This window comes from Anolis sagrei, chromosome 3 (assembly GCF_037176765.1).
Source record: "Anolis sagrei isolate rAnoSag1 chromosome 3, rAnoSag1.mat, whole genome shotgun sequence".
Classification (NCBI taxonomy): domain Eukaryota; kingdom Metazoa; phylum Chordata; class Lepidosauria; order Squamata; family Dactyloidae; genus Anolis; species Anolis sagrei.
Genome location: NC_090023.1, coordinates 140,974,724 through 140,997,653, shown reverse-complemented (window position 1 = coordinate 140,997,653; position 22,930 = coordinate 140,974,724).

The following is a 22,930-nucleotide window of genomic DNA, read 5'->3' as shown; positions in this document are numbered from 1 at the left end:
AATGCGAAGTCCAATGTTTGCAGATCTAGGGACAAAAAAAGGTGACTGGCCATCCCCAATGAATGCCTCCTTTGAAACACTGAACCCAGGGACACTGGTTTCTGTGTGCAGTCTACTCTTTCAACAAAGCGTGTGTGCTCAGCTGCATTAAATGATCTGCTCAGATGGCATGCCTTTCTGAAGGCCATTTTTTTTCGCTTTGTCTAATAATATTAACTACTGGACTGGATAGCGTTTTGAAATATTGGAATGTAACAAAAGGGCGGTGATGCTTCTTGTTGAAAGCACTTCTTCTCTTAGATAAATACTCACCCTTGTTTCTCCCTACCAATTCACCAAAGAAGTTTCAAGTAATCAGCCCTGTCTTTGAAAGAATTTGGTGAAAGACAACCTGTGCAAAAAGGAAATTAAATCCTTCACCCTTTGTTTCCTAATCACATTCTTCCCTTTCCTTCTGTTGTGGAAAGTATAGATGAGGGAATTCTGTTGGGGAATGTGAGCTGTTAGGCTCAAAAATAACTCTCAGTTAGGGTAATTCCACCAAAATATAGCAGAGTACCAGGAGTAAACTTCATAACCAGCAGAAACTTATGTAAGGTGAGAAGGGATGGTCTTCTAATCCTTAGGATTGCTCAGGTTTGCAGAGTCCGAACTTTGGTTCAAAATATTTATTAAAGCAAATATTCTTGATAGATGAATCCTAGAGCTGACTTTCATGCTAAATCTTATCTTCTAAAGAAGGGAAAAGGTATAAAAAATAGTCCATGTAGCTACATTTTGCCTACAGTCCATGACACCTTCCTTTCTTCCTCCCCTTCCCTCTTTTTCCTCCTCATTGGCTTGTTTACATTGGGTTGGAGGACCCATCCTGCCTTTGTTGAGTTTGATCACTCCATGTCTCCATCCCATGTCTATTCAGACCTGCCGCCTATCCTGCTGGCTCACAAAGCTGCCATTCTAGACCTGCATCTTTTGTGGGGAGTGGCTATTTACTGTATATACTTGAGTATAAGCCAACCCGAATATAAGCCGAGGCACCTAATTTTACCACAAAACACTGGGAAAATGTTTTGGCTTGAGAATAATCAGAAGGTGTGAAATGCAGCAGCCACCAGATCAATTCCAAAATAAAAATAGATATCAATAAAAGTACATTAACAGAGGCATCAGTAGATTAAATGTTTTTGATTAAATGTTCTTGTCGTGGACAACAAGTTAAACATGAGCCAACAATGTGATGTGGCGGCAAAAAAAAACCAATGGGATTTTGGCCTGCATCAATAGGAGCATAGTGTCTAGATCTAAGGAAGTAATGTTACCCCTCTATTCTGCTTTGGTTAGACCACACCTGTAATATTGTGTCCAATTCTGGGCACCACAATTCAAGAGAGACATTGGCAAGCTGGAATGTGTCCAGAGGAGGGTGACTAAAATGGTCAAGGGTCTGGAGAACAAGCCCTATGAGGAGCGGCTTAGGGAACTGGGCATGTTTAGCCTGAAGAAGAGAAGGCTGAGAGGAGATATGATAGCCACATATAAATATGTGAGAGGAAGCCACAGGGAGGAGGGTGCAAGCTTGTTTTCTGCTTCCTTGGAGACTAGGACGCGGAACAATGGCTTCAAACTACAAGAGAGGAGATTCCATCTGAACATTAGGAAGAACTTCCTGACTGTGAGAGCCGTTCAGCAGTGGAACTCTCTGCCCCGGAGTGTGGTGGAGGCTCCTTCTTTGGAAGCTTTTAAGCAGAGGCTGGATGGCCATTTGTCAGGGGTGATTTGAATGCAATATTCCTGCTTCTTGGCAGGGGGTTGGACTGGATGGCCCATGAGGTCTCTTCCAACTCTTTGATTCTATGATTCTATGAATATTTACATACAACTTTTATTTAGGATAAGACTGTCCAACTCTGATCAAATCATTATTCTAACTTTCTTCAATGTATCCTTCCATGCTTAGGTATCCTTCCAATAATGACACAGTAAAATAATGGAAATGTAATAATAACAGTAATAAATAGAATGAAGTAATAAATGTAATAATAAAAATCATAACATAAAATAATAAAAATCATCATCATAATAAAGAATAAAATAATATATGTAATAATAGAGTAAAAATAATACATTAATAAAATTAATAAAAATAATAAAATAATATAAATGTAATAATACCAATAATAATAGTGTAAAATAATAAATGTAACAATAACAACAATAATAGAGTAACATAATAAATGTAATAATAATAATAATAATAATAAATAGAGTAAAATAATAAATGTAATGAAATAATATTAATAACAGAGTAAAATAATAGATAACCTTGACTCAAGTATAAACCAAGGCGAGATTTTTCAGTCTAAAAAAGGGACTGAAAACTAGGCTTATACTGGAATATATACAGTACTTCTTTATAGACAAGGTGGGCAAAACACAGGCAGGTAGAAGAAAAGATCCATTTAGTTTAACACGTTGGACCAAGCAGTTCCTTGTGCTGCCTTGAAAGAACAGAGCTGTGTTTGCCAAGAACAGTTTGAATCCTACACTGAGTCCTTACTGGAGTAGACCCACTGAATCAATTGTTGAATGGTGATTTAATACTTGTGCAACTCTTTCTGATTCCACAATTTTACTTTTGGTTTTATTCTGCAAGCTGCTTTGAGTTTCAGTATTGGGGAAAGAGCAGGAGACATATTGAGAAAATAATAACAATCTAGATTCACAGTAGGATTCAGGCTATCATTTTCTGGGCCCCTAAGTTAACCAGTTTCCACCAGGAGTGATAGAAGGCATGATTTTGTTTATTTGATTTATGCACCACTTTTCTCTTAAAATGAGACTCAACTGGAGATTGCTTTGTCACCAGTTAAAAAATGGCATTCAGTTGTTCTATTCTGCTAGTTGCATCAACATCTCGTAAACATATAGAGATACATTTAAAATCAATATGCACCTGAGTGCTGTAGGGAAGAGCTAGCAAGCCAGAGCAACCACTGAGGGTGACTATGAAGCCATGGCTCTGCTTGACTCTCTTTAGTGGTCCAGTTAGTAACTAGCCACTCCTCCATCTCTCCTGTTGACTTTTTCAAAACAAGCAATGAGGACTTCTGTGTGGCTTGAGCTCCACATATACTACATAGACTATTCCATTTTATCAGTTTTGAATGCTCATTGTGTAACACAGAACGACTCTCTGCAAAGCCAACTGGAATCAAAGGTTGTAGTTCTTTGCCTGCTGATCTGTTCTTCTATTTGCTTGTATTTTGAATACAAAGGAATGTAATCTACAGTCTGGGATTTTCTCTAACATTTCATCATGATGCCACTTCAATCAGCCACACAACTGGAATAAGCCTTGTTGTTGTTGTTGTTGTTCATTCGTTCAGTCGTCTCCGACTCTTCATGACCTCATGGACCAGCCCACGCCAGAGCTCCCTGTCGGCCGTCACCACCCCCAGCTCCTTCAAGGTCAGTCCAGTCACTTCAAGGATGCCATCCATCCATCTTGCCCTTGGTCGGCCCCTCTTCCTTTTGCCTTCCACCTTCCCGAACATAATTGTCTTCTCCAGGCTTTGCTGGAATAAGCCTTACAAACCGTATATTGGAAATAAACAAGACAGAGAACGCATGGGTCTTATTCAGCCTTGGGGACAAACAAATCAGCCCTCCCATATCTTGGGGTTAAAAGCAGCAAGTGTTCAGAGAACATATGCTCAATATCATACTATGTTGTTAACAGCACTGTTGTTCCACTTTTACTACTGTAGCTACTTTCTGTGGTATTCTGGGGTTTGTAGTTTAGTGAGACCTAAAAGTTCTTGACTGAGGATGCTCAATACTTCTCCCTAAACTACAAATCCTGAAATTTTCTTGGAGGTACAAATTTATTTATTTATCTTATTTATATCCCACCTTTCTCTACCCTGAGGGGGACTCCGGACTGCTTACAACTGGCACTAACATAGTGCCTAAAAGCATACAATGTTGACATAAAATATATTGAATTAAAATGAATACAAATTAAACATGATAAAAAGCATTCCAATGCTAAAACATGCCATCCATGGATCAGAGTCTAAGGCCATTCCGTAGTCAATTGCATTATTCCACTTTAAAGTTATTGCACTGCATTAGTTCTCAAAAGCCTGCTCCCAGCACCACGGTTAAAAGGTTAAAAGGGAGGGGGCTGATCTAATATCGCTGGGGAGGGAGTTCCACAGCCGAGAGGCCACCACCGAAAAGGCCCTGTCTCTCGTCCCCACCAGCCATGTTTGCAAAGGAGGTGGGACTGAGAGCAGGGCCTCCCCAGATGATCTTAATTTCCAAGATGGTTTATAAGGGAAAATACATTCAGACAGGTAGGCCAGGCTGGAACCGTTTAGGGCAGTGGTTCTCAACCTGTGGGTCCCCAGGTGTTTTGGCCTACAACTCCCAGAAATCCCAGCCTGTTTACCATCTGTTGGGATTTCTGGGAGTTGAAGGTCAAAACATCTGGGGACCCACAGGTTGAGAACCACTGGTTTAGGGCTTTATAGGCTAAAGCCAGCACTTTGAATTGTGCTCAGTAGCAAACCAGCAGCCAGTGGAGCTGACGCAGCAGGGCGGTTGTATGCCCCCTTTACCAAAGCAATTACAGTGGAATAATATTGCTATAACAGTGTGGTGTGATGTTGACTAACTCATTTTGTTGTTAAATTAGTCATTCAAAAAAGAATTAGTCATTCAAAAGGGCCCCAAATAACAGGTTTCTTTACCATATAAACATTTTTGGCAATGACCTAAAACCCTGGCAATTTGTGGCAATTAGAAATTTCCTAAGTAAAAGATATTTGTAATACTTCTGAACCTGAAAGATAGTCCTCCTGCAGGGCAGAATGTGGTCACATAGTCTGTGAATGCTTGCTGCTTTTAACCCCAAGATATGGGAGAATTGATTTGTTTGTCCTCAAGGCTGAATAAGACAAATCCATGCATTCTCTGTCTTGTTTATTTCCAATATGCGGTTGGTAACTATACCCTTCTTTTTTTCTCCCGAATACAAAGCGAAACTATCTGATTGGCAGACCTTTCTTTTATTCTTACCCCAACAACATAGCCCGTTCTTTGCTGAATAGCTCTTTACTTCCATTTTCCCCTTAACCTACAGCGGCATTGGAGGTAGTGTTATCACAAATATCTTCATAGCAGCAGTTTGCTTTTTGTGTGTGCTTTGATGAGAGCTTTCTTAAGTTTCCTTTTGTCCTTGGTTGTGAAGAAAATAGCATTATAAAATCTCAGCTTTCTGCTTTCTTCCATCAGTAATTCAGTGAAATTGCTTTCTTCAACTGCCTGCACATCTCCATTCAGCCAGCAAAGCTCTTGGGCAACTGGGGGCCAATCACTCACTTGTTGCTGCTGTTGAGGTGAGGATAAAAATGGATGAGGGGGAAGCCATGTATTGCGGCCCAGAGTGCCTTGGAGTAATAAGGAAATAAGAATGTAACATATAAATTCACACATATTTGAAATACCTTAGCAGAAGAATGTAGGGTTAGTGCTACAAAACAGATTGAGAAGACTATCTTTTGTTAAGTTGATAGCTATTACTTCAATGATGTTTCATAGTCTTGCTGATATTTCATCAGTGATGGGAGATATTCTTGTAGATGTGGAATTTTCTGTCTTTTGAGGGGCAATACTTTGTGGGAGGATGGACCACAGACAATGGGATTTGCAGTACCATCACCCAAATTGAGAGACTACTGGTAACCCCATCAGCCATGGATCTGCACCCATTTCTAATGGGTCCATTCATAACATCCAAATGGAAACAATGCCTTTTTCAAATAACCCAGGCATTGCCGGGTACCTAAACTAGTATGATATAAAATGCAGGGGCAATTGACTATGATCAATGCATGCAAGTTATCTACATAGGAAAACTGATTTTCCCCGGAGTGTGGTGGAGGCTCCTTTTTTTGGAGGCTTTTAAACAGAGGCTGGATGGCTATCTGCTGGGGGTGCTTTGAATGCAATTTTCCTGCTTCTTGGCAGGGGGTTGGACGGGATGACTCACAAGGTCTTTTCCAACTCTATGATTCTATGTTTCATTTGTTGTTTTCCCCACATCATGATGATTCAGTTTCAGTGATAATATGCACCACATTTCAAACCAACAATCCAACCAACCAAAAAAACAAACAAAAAAACAAAAAACCTCAGATAAAATGTATAGGTTGTCAAAGGCTTTCATGGATGGAATCACTGGGTTGTTGTAGGTTTTTTGGGCTATATGGCTATGTTCTAGAAGACATGAACATAGCCATATAGCCCGAAAAACCTACAACAACCCAAATGTATAGGTCGTTTAGGAACCACTGCATCACTTGAATGTCCTTTACTGTGTGTTCCACACAGAGCTTGGAAATGTTTCCCCAGCATGTAAACAGAAGGTTACAGTACTTCTAAAGACCTTTTTGGGACTGTTCAGGTGTTGTCAGACCAATGACGATTGGGGACTCCCATGTCAGGGAAGGAATGAAAATGCACATAAAACTCTAAGGGAGCTGTCCAAGGTCCTGGTTGGATTCAGCACCTTGAATAGCTTAACTTGGATTCAGCACCTTGAATAACATCTTTCAGTAGGAAGAGATTCACTGCTCCACTGATGTGAGAGCTGCCAGCTACTGCTGGTCAGGTCCTACCGCATATTGCTGAGATCTGTGTATAAGAAAGTCCTGATAACTGTTTTCATGATTGAGAAGCAGCAGCATTTTTCTTTATTATCAGGCTTAGAACTGTCCCCACTAAAGCTGTTTGTAGGGTAGTTGTAGTGGCGAAGCATAATTCCATGATTATGCTTCATTAGCTAGCCCGATATTAGTCTTTAACAGAGAATCCATCCAGGTTTACTTATACCCAACTGTATGTAGTGTGCATTACATGGACCTCAAGACATTTTCATCGGAGTGCTGCAATGAGCCCGATCATGTTCTAAGTATCTACTTAACCTTCTAAGAGATGGCTCCCTGATGCCAGACATGAATGATAAGAGCTGGTTTGATCCAAGCTGCTCCAGCTTCCAATTACTAACACTACTGCGAAGTTATTCTGGGATTGCTGAAATCAAGCCCCAGTCCCAAGACATCTGCTAACCCTATTTGGATTGTATTTTCTAATGGGAAGATAATCCCTTTAATGTGTCAATGCCATTTTCTACCCTGCTCAAGTTATGACACCCTACTGTATTGGTGTCTCTCTGTCCTTACTATATCGCTTTGTTCTTGCTCTTTCAGAGACCTGGAGGTTGTTAAAAATGCTTCCAGATTAAGACCAGAGCCTTTTTAGTGGGGTATTTACATATAAATTTCACTCTCTCAAAAACATTTCTTGTTTTGCTTTGCTTGCCCTATCATAATAACTGACAAGCTGGGAAACAGCAAAGCCTCCATAGGAGACACCAAAGTTTCTGCCGTTTCCCCCACAGTTCTGTGCTACAAAGGCTAGAGATCCAAGCTGTCACAATGACTGAATGCGTGCCACACCAATCTGTTTGCATTCCTCAACAAATAAGAAAACATCTTTCTCTCCCCAAGCTGTAGCTAATTTGGAGGTTTTGCGAGCTGACATGCGGTTTGATTAAAATGACCCTGGGCTAACAATTCTTTTTTTGCCAGCTCAACGATCAAAGTGGTCCAGACCTTCAGTAGCTCATTCCCCTCCCCACATCCCTTGTAGAAAAGAAAGAGCTGTGCACTTTATATCCGTATCGACGTATTTGAAATATATTTTTTCTGCACTTTGCCTCTAGTGCTTTAAAAAAACAGCAGAGGTTTTTTTTTTCTTCGCTTACTAAACTTGTGCACAGAAGTCCCCCATTTCTGTGCCTTCTAGAAATATACAGAGGAAATAATAGATGACTACACTCGAGGCCTGCAACAATACCCAAGGCGCCATACAGATCGTTCAGCTGCGTATTCTTTCTGTGGCCTAGATAATGCTGCCCTTTTTCTATCCTTGGCAAGCAAGCTGCTCTCTTTTAATGCTTTGCGTCCTACTCATCCCTAAACATTGCCCCCAAACCTCCAGTTTTCAAAATTAGTCTATATTTTTGATAAAAATTCATCCTATTAATTTTGCTGTTCAATTGCTGTGGCTTAGCATCACCATGTCAACATACTGGAATGAAATGACTGAAAAATAAAACAAAGTGGTAGACTAGACTGTACAACAAGTCTTTTAAACTAATACTCATATTTTAAACTAATAGAAAAACTAGGATCGTGACAGAGAGGGTTGTCTGTGAACAATCTGGTGATGGGAGAATCCACTTCTTTTTTCTCTTTTTCATAAGGACTCTCACATTCCTTCTTGCATAGTGTATTCAGGGAGGATCAGAGGTCTACTGTGGGGAGAAAGGGATGGAGGATTCCTCTGTCAGCCCAAGTTTCAAGTCTGGACCCATTACTCAAACTGAGAACATTAAAAAGTGGTAATCACATTATAGTTTGTTTACTCTTTTTAGGTTAATTTTAATTAAATGGGTAGAGAAACATTACAAATCATGATGTGTATTGCTATCCATTTCGCTGCCTTATTCTGATGTATGCATTGATCATGCAGGAGAGTCTAATGCAAATAAAAAATAACAGATTTGACCACATATTAAGGAATGATGATGTGCCATGATTTACTCTTGATCCAGTGCTGCATCCCAGAATGTACAAAACAAGGCAAGACTGGGTTGCTGTGAATTTTCTGGGTTGTATGGCCATGTTCCAGAAGCATTCTCTCCTGAAGTTTCACCCACATCTACGACAGGCATCCTCAGAGGTTGTGAGGTTTGTTGGAAACTAGACAAATTAAGTTTAAACATCTGTGGACTGTCCAGGGTAAGAGAAAGAACTCTTGCCTGCCTGAGGCATGTGTGAATATTGCAATTGGCCACCTTGATTAGCATTGAATAGCCTCACAGCTATAAAGCTTAGTTGCTTCCTGCCTGGGGGACTCCTTTGTTGGGAAGTGTTAGCTAATTGTTTCTTGTCTGGAATTCCCCTGTTTTTGAGTGTTGCTCTTTATTTACTGTGCTGATTTTAGAGTTTTTAAAAATACTGGTAGCCCAATTTTGTTCATTTTCATGGTTTCCTCCTTTCTGTTGAAATTGTCAACATGCTTGTGGATTTCAGTGGCTTATATGTGTAGTCTGACATAGTGGTTGTTAGAGTGGTCCAGCATTTCTGTGTTCTCAAATAATATGCCGTGTCCAGGTTGATTCATTAAGCTATGGCTGACTTCTCAGGTTGAATTAATCTGCAGTGTCTTTCATGTTCCTTGATTCGTGTTTGGGTGCTGCGTTTGATAGGCATGACTATTTATCTCAGTGTGCATAATACATTTTCTCCCTACCATGGCCTGCTTTATCTTAATTATCTGTAAGGTAAAGGTAAAGGTTTCCTCTAGCATTAAGTCTAGTCATATCTGGTTCTGGAGGGTGGTGCTCATTTCCATTTCTAAGCCTAAGAGCCAATGTTGCCCATAGACAACTCCATGGTCATGTGGCCAGCATGACTGCATGGAGTGCTGTTACCTTCCTGCAGAAGTGGTACCTATTGATCTACTCATATTTACATGCTTTTGAACTGCTATGTTGGCAGAAGCTGGGGCTAACAGCAGGAGCTCATCCTACTCCCTGGATTTGAACCGCCAGTCAGCAGATTTAGCAGCTGAGTAGTTTAACCCACAGTGCCACCAGATGATCTTACTATTTTATACTTGAAGGGATTCATTTGCACACTTAATTATTCAGGATTATTAACATAGCTTGATTAGTTGTTAACATTACCAAAATAAAGTTTTCCATACTTCCTTGTAGACTTTTCGGTAGAGTTTCTCCATCATTCATCATCACCCCGGGCATCGTCACAAAAGTAAGATTTTTTATTTGCTGTTGTCTGAACGCATAAAGCACCATGTCCATTTCTGAAGTGTTTCTTTATCTTTATCTTGATGTCCACCTGCAGCATCTTTCCAAGTACATTTGGGTGCTTTCTAAAATCCACATTAACTTTCATCAATGATTAGCGTCACACAGGGGTGTGTTTGTCTCAACATTTGTATGCAAATCAAATTGCAGCTCATTTTGCTTTGTCTCCTAGAGGGATGGAAAATGTAGGAAAGGAAATGTAATTGCTTTCAAGTTAGGGATTTTAAACAATAAAGAACACATGGTTCCCAGCAAAAGTGGTAATTAAATTACAGTGGGCCCTTGGTATCCACTTGAGTTTAATTCCAGGACCTCCATGGATGCCAAAATCCATGGGTGCTCGAGTCCCATTATATAAAACTAGCTGTCCCCTGCCACGCGTTGCTGTGGCCCAGTCTGTTGATCTGGGAAATAAAGTAATGAGAAAGTGTTGCTTTCTAATATACGTAATTTCTTTATGCTTGTGGATAAACAGTATTTCTTGCTGTTTCTTTGTCAGTGTTGATGTGGAGAGTGTCTGGTTTGCCCACTCTGGAACATGCAAGATATCATTGTCCTTCTTTAAGGGTCCCTTTCAAATCTATGATACTATATCTCTCTGTGTGTGAATCATATCTATCTATCTATCTATCTATCTATCTATCTATCTATCTATCTCTATGGTTGGATGGCTCTTTGTCAAGAGGACTTTGATTACGTTTTCTTGCCCTGATGAAGGGAGTTGGACTGGATGGCCTTAAGTATTTTCTGATGGTCATGGGGGTTCAGTGTGGGAAGTTTGCCCCTATTCTGTCCTTCATGGGCTTCAGAATGCTCTTTGATTGTAGGTGAACTGTGAATCCCAGTGACTACAACTCCCAAATGTCAAAGTCTATTTTCCCCAAACTCCATCTGTGTTCATATTTGGGCGTATTGAGTGCTTGTGCCAAGTTTGGTCCAGATCCATCATTGTTTGAGTCCACAGTGCTCTCTGGATGTAGGTGTACTACAACTTCCAAACTCAAGGTCAATGCCCACCAAAACCCTTCCAGTATTTTCTGTTGGTCATGGGAGTTCTGTGTGCCAAGTTTGGTTCAATTCCATCGTTGATGGAGTTCAGAATGCTCTTTGATTGTAGGTGAACTATAAATCCCAGCAATTCCAACTCCCAAATGACAAAAGCATAATTTTTTGAGTGATGGTCACTCCTTGTGTTGTGAGACGTTTTGTTGCCAAATTTGGTGTGATTTCGTTCATTGGTTCTTTTGTTTTTAAAGTACTCATTATGCACAGAGCATTTTTTTATATATATAGATGGGGTAGTAAAATGACATCCCTTATATAAAATGACCAAATCAGTAGGGTTTGTTTTCATTTTCAAGCCATGAATGATTTAATACATGGATACAGAATCCATGGATGTGGAGGACCACCTATATCTAACCTGTACATTAATTTATTTGTACTGTAGTCTATGGCAGGTAAGAAGTTACATTCCTAAATTTATTTTTCTGAGAGTACCTCTGAACAAAATCATTTTTTTTTGTATTAGATATGTTCAAAGAGAAATGTGTACTCAAGTTGGATCTAAAGAAGAGGCAACACAGTCTAGGAACTGACACATAATCGTTGGGGTGTTGTGTGATTTCCGGGCGGTATAATTGTGTTCTAGCAGTATTTTCTCTTGATGTTTTGCTTGCATCTGTGGCTGACATCTTCAGGAGATCCAAATAATAAAACCATAGAAGTGGAAGGGACCTCATGGGCAATCCAGTCCAACCCCCTGCCAAGAAACAGGAAAATCCCATTCAAAGGACCCCCAACAGATGGCCATACAGCCTCTGTTTAGAAGCCTCCAAAGAAAGAGCATCCACCACAGTCCAGGGCAGAGAGTTCCTTTGCTGAACAGCTCTCACGGGAAGTTCTTCCTCATGTTCTGGTGGAATCTCATTTCCTGTAGAAGCCATTATTCTGTGTGCTAGTCCCCAGGGCAGCAGAAAACAAGCCTGCACCCTTCTCCCTACGACTTCCCCTCACATATTTATTCATGACCCTCATCATGTCTTCTCTCAGTCTTGTCTTCTGCAAACTAAACATGTCCAGCTCTTTGAGCCGCTCCTCAAAAATACAATGGAAAATGCTGCTTAGAACAGCCCGGAAACCACATGACATCCCAGTGATTCCAGCTGTGAAAGCCTTCAACAATAAATTGACACACAATCCTTTTCTAACTACCCAATGTAAAAGTTAGAAATGTCTTTTTGAATGCCTGGATGGGAAAATGGATGTGTTGGCTAGATGGCTCCCTCAATTGGCATTGGTGCTTTCCCATCTTCATAGAAAGACCCCTGATTTATCCTTGGGTCATATAAAAATATCTAATTTTGGCCCTCAAACCTGCTTTGACATGCATTGTTGTTGTTGTTGTTGTTGATATCTCACTTTCTCTCTCTACAAAAGAGGCTCAAAGTAACAGTAAAACCAAATGAAATACAGTTGAAAACTTAAAAAAATATACATAGGTTGAAATTAAATTAAATATTCTTGGTATCGGAAAGTAAACAGTTAAAATCCTTAAAAACTGATTACACATGAGGTTGACTTGTACATGAGTATTTACAGTATGTTTATCACAGGGACGTTCCACTGAAATTAATTCAAAAACAATTCTGTAATCATTCACGGAGAATTTCTTGTCCTTCACGTGAACTTGGAATCTGCACTGTCTGATTGCAAATTCAATGTCATTTGCCTGAACTGATCAAGACCTTGCATTTTGATTTTGATAGCACTCTTTACAACATAATTAGTTTCCCCAGAGGGCTTTCCTTATTAATTTTAATTATGTATCTTTTAATTATGTACTAAACCAGAGTCACTCTGCAGGCAAAATCTGTAGCTTCCATGCATCATAGAAATACCTCATACTGCCACATTTCTGGCCCTGAAGCCATCTCCTCTACGGCTTCCTAGTGAGCAATCATTTACACTAGCCAAAGCTGGGATCCATTTTGGAAAGCAAGGGAGAGAAACAAGGTTTTCTAATTGCTTGATGATGTTTGGCATTTATGCAGAAGGATACTTGAAGAAGTATTCTTTTACTGTAATTCTTTATGGTGTTTCCCAAATTTGGGCCACAAGACATTGCTGGACTACAGCTCCCATCAGCCTGGTCATCAGTGCCAATGTTCAAGAATGACATGGGTCATATTCTAAGTCCATTTGGGAACCCAAGTTTAGAAACCACGGAAGTATCCCCACTTTATGGAAGAAGTACTGAAGCTTAGAAAGGGAGGGCCATTGGTGTCTCCTGAGTGGTGGGAGCTATAGTTGTTTGTGAAGGCAGGAGCTTGTATACACTTGTATTATGTGTATAGATAGATAGCATAAAGAAGGGTTAATATCCCTGCTGTTGGTCGACGGTGGTGTTTATGGTCTTAGAAAGGAAGGACTTACCACAAGACCATAAACACCACCGTCGACCAACAGGAGGGATATTAACCCTTCTTTATGCTATCTATCTATACACATAATACAAGTGTATATAAGCTCCTGCCTCCACAAACAACTATAGCTCCCACCACTCAGGAGACACCAATGGCCCTCCCTCCAATGACACTACAGGTTATAGTGAGCACCATCAACATGTACAAGAGCCCTGCCAATGTCCTCCACAAACACCATACTGCCCACCACCCAAGTGAAGGCTTTCATATGGGGACAATTTCCTCCTAGATTTAATGTGTTTCCTCCACCACAGACATCTCAGTGCTTCTTACTCTCTCCAATAGGGTGGAATTTGCATGACCCCACCCACTGCCTCTCCCTTAACCTGTCATTTTCTATGGCACACAGCAAACAGAGGAATTGATTAGCAACTGAACATACTAGAGAGGTTTCGGGAGAATTCACCATGACATATAGGAGTTGTAGGTTCTGGGATGTATAGTTCATCTGCAATCTAAGAACACTCTGAACTCCACCAATGATGGACCTGGAACTAACTTGGCACACAGAACCCCATGACCAACAAAACATACTGGAGGTCTTTGGAGGGATTTGTAGGAGTTGTAGTTCACTTACATCCAGAGCTCACTATGAACCCAGACAATGATGGATCTGGACCAAACTTGGCATGCATACCCGATATGCCCAAGTTTGATTACTGGTGGGTTTTGAGGGAAATTGGCCTGGACATTTTGGAGTTGTAGGTATTATGATGTATAATTCACCTGCAATCAATGAGAACTCCACCAAAGAAGGAATTAGACCTAATTTGGCACACAGAGCCCCCATGATCAGCAAAATATACTGGAGGTCCTTGGGGGAAATTCATCTTGATTTGGGAGAGTTGTAGTACACCTACATCCAGAGAGCACTGTGAATCCAAACACTGATGGATCTGAGCCAAACTTGGCACACATACCCTGATATGTTGAAATTTGATTGCTGCAGATTTTTTGGGGGAACCTGTCTTGTCCATAACTTGGGCGCTGCCTGTAGTCGCTTTTTATGAAATCCCTGCATTTTTAAAACTTTAAAGTAAACACACATCCATTATGGATTAGTAATAGCATGTGAGGGAGGAAGAGGTTTTGACCTTCCCTCATTTCATTTTTAAATGTGAAAATCCCATCTCCCTCTGAGGGGATTAAAAAAACCCACATTCAGTTGGTGCTGCTGATGGTTAATTGCCAACAGAAGATTTGTTAGTCAAGCAGGTGTGTGGATTTTCATCAATTCATCAATTAAATTCCAGTGGACTCGTTATTACAAAGCTTCAGTTAATGAATCCCTTTCAGGTATTTGAGGAAATGCAGCAGCTTTCGGAAATGTGAGAGAACTTAATTGAAGGCATGCAAACCTTTTTTTTAAAAGTCTCCTTTGTTTGTGTTGTCTCTTTTGAATACAGAATAGTCATTGCACAGATCCCAAAACAGCTTCCGGGGATTAAACAAATAGACACATAAACTAGTACCATGTAAAGCAACGCTATAAAAGATCTGTTGAGAATTGTTTACATGTGAATAGACATGGTCTGCTTCAGGTTTCTCCACTGCCACTTTCCTGCCCCTTCTTAGGGCCTTATCTACACTGCAGTGCAGCATTTTCCCAAATGAAGCAGAGAGTGTTTGAGGACTGAGACATCTGTAGGGAGACCAAGGTGCTTGTTTATAAAGCTATTGTCCTCCCAACCCTATTATATGCTTGCGAAACGTGGACTGTCTGCAGACATCACACTCGACTCCTGGAATGATTCCATCAGCGTTGCCTCCAAAAATCCTGCAAATCTCTTTGGAAGACAGATGGACAAATGTCAGCGTGTTGAAAGAAGCAAAGACAACCAGCACCGAAGCGATGGTCCTCCACCATCAGCTCCACTGGACTGGCCACGTTGTCCGAATACTCGATCACCTGCTTCCAAAGCAGTTACTCTACTCCCAATTCAAGAACAGGAAATATAATGTTGGTGGACAGGGAAAGAGATTTAAAGATGGGCTTAAAGCCAACTTTAAAAATTGTGGCATAGACACCGAGAACTGGGAAGCCCTGGTCCTTGAGCACTCAAACTGGAGGTCAGCTGTGACCAGCAGTGCTGCGGAATTTGAAGAGGCACAAATGGAGGAAAAAGGGAGAAATGTGCCAAGAGGAAGGTGAATAAAGCCAAGCCACCTTCCATCTGGAAACCAATGTCCTCATTGTGGAAGAACATGCAGGTCAAGAATAGGGCTCCACAGTCACCTACGTATTCACCGTCAAGACACTACACTTGGAAGGCTAACGTACTCAGATAACGAGGGGTCGCCTAAATAAGTAAGTAACACTGCCATATAATCCAGTTTGAATTGCATTATAATGGTCAGTGTAGACTCATATAATGCAGACTGCACCACATTGAACTGGATTATATGAGTCCACAGTGCTGTAGACTCAGTTCAATACAGTTAATCTGTTTTCTGAAACTGTGTTATATGGCAGTGTAGATGGGACCTTAGTTTGCATTCTGTCTTTTCCCCAAAACTAGGACTCAACTGATCTTACAACAAATAATAACAGATTCAGATATAAAAAATGTAAACAGTATGGAACACTATTAGGTATTTTCCTTATACATAGTTAGCATTAAAAAAAATCTTCCTCTACTGTCAGAAAGACAAGAAAAACAATCCAGAAATCCAGAACCTGGGTGTAGCTACCAAAACGATCCTTTCGTAGCTGAATGCTCTTCTAAAGGTGATATAACTGAGCGATATCTCAGCCTGAGGAGATGAGGCTCATATAGAAGAATAAAATTATCTGGATAGTTTGCATCCAAAACTGTAAAGCCAAGGGCTTTACCAGCACTTTGAATCATTCTTGGAAACAGATTAAAAGGTGGTGGTACTGCTTTAACAAAGAATACAATTGAAATGCTGAGAAAGATTTGTACTCTTGGAAAAAAACACATTGCTCTTTTATCACACAACATTGATAGCCAAAATTAATCAAAGCTCACAAAAGAGGAATGTATTTGTGTTGTCGAAGGCTTTCATGGTTGGAATCACTGGGTTGCTGTGAGTTTTCTGGGTTGTATGGCCATATTCCAGAAGCATTCTCTCCTGATATTTCACCCACATATATGGCAGGCATCCTGAGAAGTTGTGAGGTTTGTTGGAAACTAGTCAAGTGGGGTTTATATATCTGTGGAATGTCCAGGGAAGCAGACAGGCTTTGAAGCTGCAAGGCTGTTCAGTGCTAATGAAGCTGGCCAATTGCAATTTTCACACTTGCTTCCAAGTTCATTCTCCCACCCTGGAGACAAGAGTTCTTCCTCCCACCCTGGAGATTTTTTTTAATCATTCAGGAGAAGAAAACTGACAGCTAGAATCACACACCGACATTTTGTATCAGATGTTTTTGTTGCGGATCAGTTGGTTTCTAGGCAATCTCAGTGAAGGCAGAGGTCACTCTTCTCCTGGCTCTGTGGGGACTAAGACAAAAGATAGTACATTTAAACTCCATTAACAGCAGTAAAATAACTTCTTTTGGGACCCAAGGTATCTTTGCCCCACGGTGCTGGTTTCACACAGGGTGCTTTCTCAGGCAGAAAAGGTTGAATTTCTTAATAGTTATCTGTACCATCACATCTGGAAAACCATGTAGGGGGTGTATAGGTAAAACTTAGACAATTTGTCGTCCAAACAGGAAAGAAATCCAACATTTGCAGATCTAATATATTAACTTAGTCTTTGAGACAGTAGTAAAATAAAGACCACCATGTCTTACAACAGAGATAGAAATCATGAAGCCCTCCTGATGTTGATGAATTGCCATTCCCAGCATATCTTGCCACTGGCAGGGCTGGTTGGATCTGCTGGAGGTCTGACAATATTTGAAGGATCACGCGATTCTCATTCTGTTACAAACGATTGCAGTGTTTTTCCTTGATTTAGGTGGCCATCTTGATTTGGATGGATAGATTGTCCAAAGTGTCCTATGTATATGTTCCTGCAATGTACACATATTGGTTTCACAGGTAGGGTAAGAAAGTCATTTATCCTCTCCTGCCTTGTGCCCTTGAACGCAGGAAGCAATGTCAACCAGGTCAAAAATTAAAGCATTTTAGTGCCACCTACTGGGCCATTTCCCTGTGAAAGGAAATTAAGTGTTTTGCTCCCTGAATTGCTTGACTCAGTTACAGCTGCACTCCATTTGAGCTTCTTCTTTTATCCGTATATGGAAATTGCCATTGTGATTTTTCTTCTGAACAGGTCTGATCTTTTGATTGCTTCTCTAAATTTTGGAATACAGAGGATTCATGAGAAAAAGCAAAATTATACAATTTAAATTCCAAGAAAGGAGATTCCACCTAAACTTTAGGATATTCAGTGGTGGAACAGACTGCCTGAGAGAGTGGCAGACTCTCCTTTGGAGATCTTTAAACATAGATGGCATAGACAACTTTCATTATGTATTATTGAAGATCATAGGATGTTGGATATATCCGGGTTGGGGTAAGCACCTACCATTAGCCCCAGCTCACCTGTCCATCTAGCACCGTGTCTCTCAACCTTCCTAATTCCACAACCCCTTAATCCAGTTCCTCATGTTGTGATGACCCCCAAACATGGGTGTGTGTGTGTGTGCTGTCACTCCATCTTCCATGCCGAGGAGCTTCCTCCAATCAATGTCCTTTTGAGGTGCCTTTAAAAACCTCCCTGCTAAAAGCGGTACCTATTTTATCTACTTGAATTTCTTCTTTCAACCTACTAGGTCAGCGTTTCTCAACTTGGGGATCGGAACCTCTGGGGGGTCGCGAGGGAGTGTCAGAGGGGTTGCCAAAGACCAGCAGAAAACACAATATTTTCTGTTGGTCATGGGGGCACTGTGTGGGAAGTTTGGTTCAATTACATCATTGGTGGGGTTCAGAATGCTCTTTGATTGTAGGTGAACTATAAATTCCAGAAACTACATCTCACGAATGTCAAGGTCTATTTTCCCCAAACCCCAGCAGTATTCACATTTGGGCATATTGAGGATTTGTGCCAAGTTTCATCCAAATCTATCATTGTTTGAGTCCACAGTGCTCTCTGGATGTAGGTGAACTACAACTCCAAAATTCAAGATCAATGCCCATCAAACCCTTTCTGTATTTTCTGTTGGTCATGGGAGTTCTGTGTCTCAAGTCTGGTTCCATTCCATAGTTGGTGGAATTCAGAATACTCTTTGATTGTAGGTGAACTATAAACCCCAGCAACTACAACTCCCAAATGACAAAATCAATTCCCCCAACCCCACCAGTATTCAAATTTGGGCATATCAGGTATTTGTGCCAAATTTGGTCCAGTGAATGAAAATACATCCTGCATATCAGATATTTGCACTATGATACACAACAGTAGCAAAATAACAGTTATGAAATAACAACGGAAATAATTTTATGGTTGGGGGGTCACCACAACATGAGGAACTGTATTAAGGGTTTGTGGCATTATGATGGCTGAGAAACAGTTGTTTAGCTGGTGGTGTGGGTGGTTCCCCAGTTTCTCCCTAAAATGGTGAGAATTCGTTCAACTGCAGGCGAGAAGCTAAGTTGGAGAGATGTTTTAAGACACTGCGTGTTTTGCCTTCACATAATCCTTTGATTAATTTCTACATTATCTTTTAATGACAGTGCAGCCTGGCAGGGTTTTGCTAAGCCACAGAGCAGGCACCTGCTGCAGGGGCTCCCTGAACAAGCGGGGAGAGGGTGGGAGGGCAAGGGGACAAATCCTTGACGCTCCCATTTATCATCCTTGCTTCCAGCCCTATTCATTCACACCTCACATTTCTGATTGTCTTGGATTAAACATTACCAGAGGAAATGCCGCTAATAGCCTTTTGCAGTGCAAAGAGCCTCCCCCACGTTCTCAGGCATTTATTATGGAAAGGATTATAATAAATTAAATGCTTAAACCAGCACTGTGCAAGCATTTTTGTCTAGGATCAAAATGTTTGCACTAGCTGTTTAAACATTCAATTTATTATAATGGGGAAATATCATTGAAAAATAAGCATGTTAATTAAACTTGGGTTTAGCAAATGTGAGTCATCCGGCATGGACACACTATAATGAATATAGACAGGTAGAGTCTGCCGGCCCCCTTTTTTTTCTCATTAAGAAAATGAACATTTACATCTTTAAACCCCGCAGCTATTAGTTATTTTTAATGAACAGTGTTGCCATTTCAAAGCTGAAGCCCTCATACGATACAGTTGAGATATTGCTGGGTCAGGAAAGAATTTCTGCTAATTAAATTGCAGAGAAATCCTTCACCACAAATAATTGATTAAAGTCGTTACATGGATAATCAGTTTTGCAGCTAAGTAAATAACACAAAAATCGGTCACCTCAAATAAAAGAAAGGTCACATGGTTGTGCTAAAAAGCAGGGCAGAAGGGTGGTTATAGAGCAGTGGTGGGGTAGAGGAGAAGATGGACTCGTGTAGGGAGCCCAGAAGACCTGAGAATTACACTTCAGAATAAAAAATTAGGGGAGGTGGAAATTGCTCTTTCTTGGAAGGAATGGACACACAATTCAATGGGCAAGTTTAACAAGTTAGAACAACAAGGTGTCCTGAATTGGTTTGAGAGGCAACAGCTATATAATTGGAAAAAGGACTGGTTAGGTAAAAAATCCCAGTTGTAGAGAGTTTAATAAATATGAAGAATGGCTAACCACTTCGTCACATTTACTAAATTCCACTGAGTGTGACATAAATCCTGTTGTTGTTCATTCGTTCAATCATCTCCGACCCTTCGTGACCTCATGGACCAGCCCACGCCAGAGCTCCCTGTCGGCCGTCACCACCCCCAGCTCCTTCAAGGTCAGTCCAGTCCTAACAACTGGTAAAACTGGCTGGAATTTCTGGAAATTATAGACCAAAATTGCTGGGGACCCACAGTTTGGGAACGTGCTGTAGAGTATAGATCAGGAATGGGCAAACTTTGGTCCTTCGGGTGTTTTGGACTTCAATTCCCACAATTCCTAGCAGCGGTAGTGGGAGTTGAACACTCAGAGGACCAAAGTTTGCTCATGCCTGGTGTAGGAAGGAATCAGGAGCTCTGACTTAAGTTTGTAAGGACCTGAGAGACATAAGATGAGTGTTGACCAGTGGTGAAACTGGGAAGCAAATAAAACTTGTGTGTCACACTTCCCTGATCACAACTCCTGTTGGCACTAAAGATAGAATCATAGAATCAAAGAGTTGGAAGAGACTTCATGGGCCATCCAGTCCAACCCCCTGCCAAGAAGCAGGAACACCGCATTCAAATCACCCCTGACAGATAGCCATCCAGCATCTGTTTAAAAGCTTCCAAAGAAGGAGCCTCCACCACACTCCGGGGCAGAGAGTTCCACTGCTGAATGGCTCTCACAGTCAGGAAGTTCTTCCTCATGTTCAGATGGAATCTCCTTTCTTGTAGTTTGTAGATGGGAAATTGCAGCTTTGAAGTTCCCTTGACTGGGGGCTCCATGGTGGTCAGAGATTTGAGGAGCCAGTAGTGACTCCCATCAATGTTGGTAAGGGAATATCACGCTACATTGGAGAGAGAGAGAGAGAAAGCACAAGGGTGTGCTGCAGATTATTCAATTCCACGATAGATATAAACAATTGGGATAACAAAAGAATTGTTCAAGAGGGTTTGGAAGCAAAGGAGATTTATTATACATTTGTAAGAGGATTTCAGAAAAAGTACACAATAGCAATAATGGAAGCTGTCAACAAGATTCAAATCTCAGTGCAAGCATCCATCTTCCTGGGCTATGTTGTTCCTAGGCTGTGATGCAGAATGGGTTTTAAATTTGATTTTATAGCTTATCACTATGTATTACCACTGCAAGCCTCCCAAATAAGGTCAAGTATCCATTAGTGAAGGAAAGGTTTAAGGATAGCTTGTGACATGGTAACTGTGGTGAAATTAATTTGTTTTGCAAAGTATTCAGAACATTAAGCAATAAGACCTCTTTAAAGAAAAAGAAAAACGGAATTGCTTATTCAGTATTGGGAGAGAAACCATTCCGAATAAGTGCAGATAAACTATAAAATGCCTGCCATTGTAACGAAGCAGGTAGGGATCCTCCAGCTCCAGGATTGTTTCTTTTAGGGGCCAAACTCCTTCTGTACACAAGGATCTCAGGCATGATGTTTGCCTGACAGCTATAGGGAAATGAGGCAGATTTGCTGCAGACCAAAACATTTCTTCCAGTGGCCAAATACTGATCTGGAATGAGTTACTTCTTGCATCCGGAATGGCTAATTAAAGTTTTCCGCAGCCGAGGCTGATCATTGCTCTCTTGTCTGTGGCCATCTGCTCCTTTTCCAGTTCAGCTCCCAGGGCAATAAGTCTTCCTAGCACTCTGTATTCCATTGCAGTTTTCTTCTCCTTCCTGACAGAGGGCAAACATCAGTAGTCAACGCCAGTTTCATTTTCCTTATGGCAGGGTCTCTCAGCCTTTGCTGCAGAGGAGGCAGACACCTATTACTCAGGCTCTCATAAAAACCCTGTGCATGATTTTAGCTGGGAAAGAGAGCAGTTTGGTCCAGCCCCTCAACCTGTCACCACCATACAGATACATAGATGTCCTACCAAGGTCAGAGCCGACCAGGGAAGCTAACAGAACAGCGGCTGTGCTTTGGCTGCTGCTTCTGACTGGCTTCAGCAAGGACAGCCACGTTGAAGCCTGTAACATTTTTTGTTCTCATTCTGCTGCTTACCCTGGACCTCTTCCAGATGAAAAACCACCAACTTTAGAGCAAATCTGAGGATTAGATGGAAGTTCTGAAGATGACAAGAGTTGATCAAAGGACAGAGTAGTTCCAACATGGGATTGTCTTTTCTTCTAATGTAGTAGTTCTCAGTCTGTGGGTCCCTAGGTGTTTTGGCCTACAACTCCCAGAAATCCCAGCTAGTTTACCAGCTGTTAGGTTTCTGAGAGCTGAAGGGCAAAACATCTGGGGACCCACAGGTTGAGTACCACTGCTCTAATTGGATCCTTGAATGATGCTACTATCAGAGGGATTTTGGTCCCCAAGAAATTTAGCCATGGAAGATCTAGCCCTCCCTACCAGGTTCAAAGTTGGTTGAAACCTAGCAAGGTTCCAATCAGTCATCATGAAGGAAATAGGGAAAGTGAAAAAATGTTATAGATCAGCACACTCACAAGTGACATTTGGTTGAAAATGTCACATGTGAATGTAAACTTTCTATGCATGGGCTTTTGACATGTTTATGCATTCTTAACTGAATCTGTGGAAAGCATATCCTCCTATGAACTATCTCAGAGATTCAGATCATCTGGGGAGGCCCTGCTCTTGGTCCTGCCTCCTTTGCTGGCATGATTGGTAGGGACAAGAGACATGGCCTTCTTAGTGATGGCCCCTCAGCTATGTAACTCCCTCCCTAGTGATATCAGAGCAGCTCCCTCCCTCCTGGCCTTCTGAAGGAAAATGAAAAACATGGCGCTGAGGT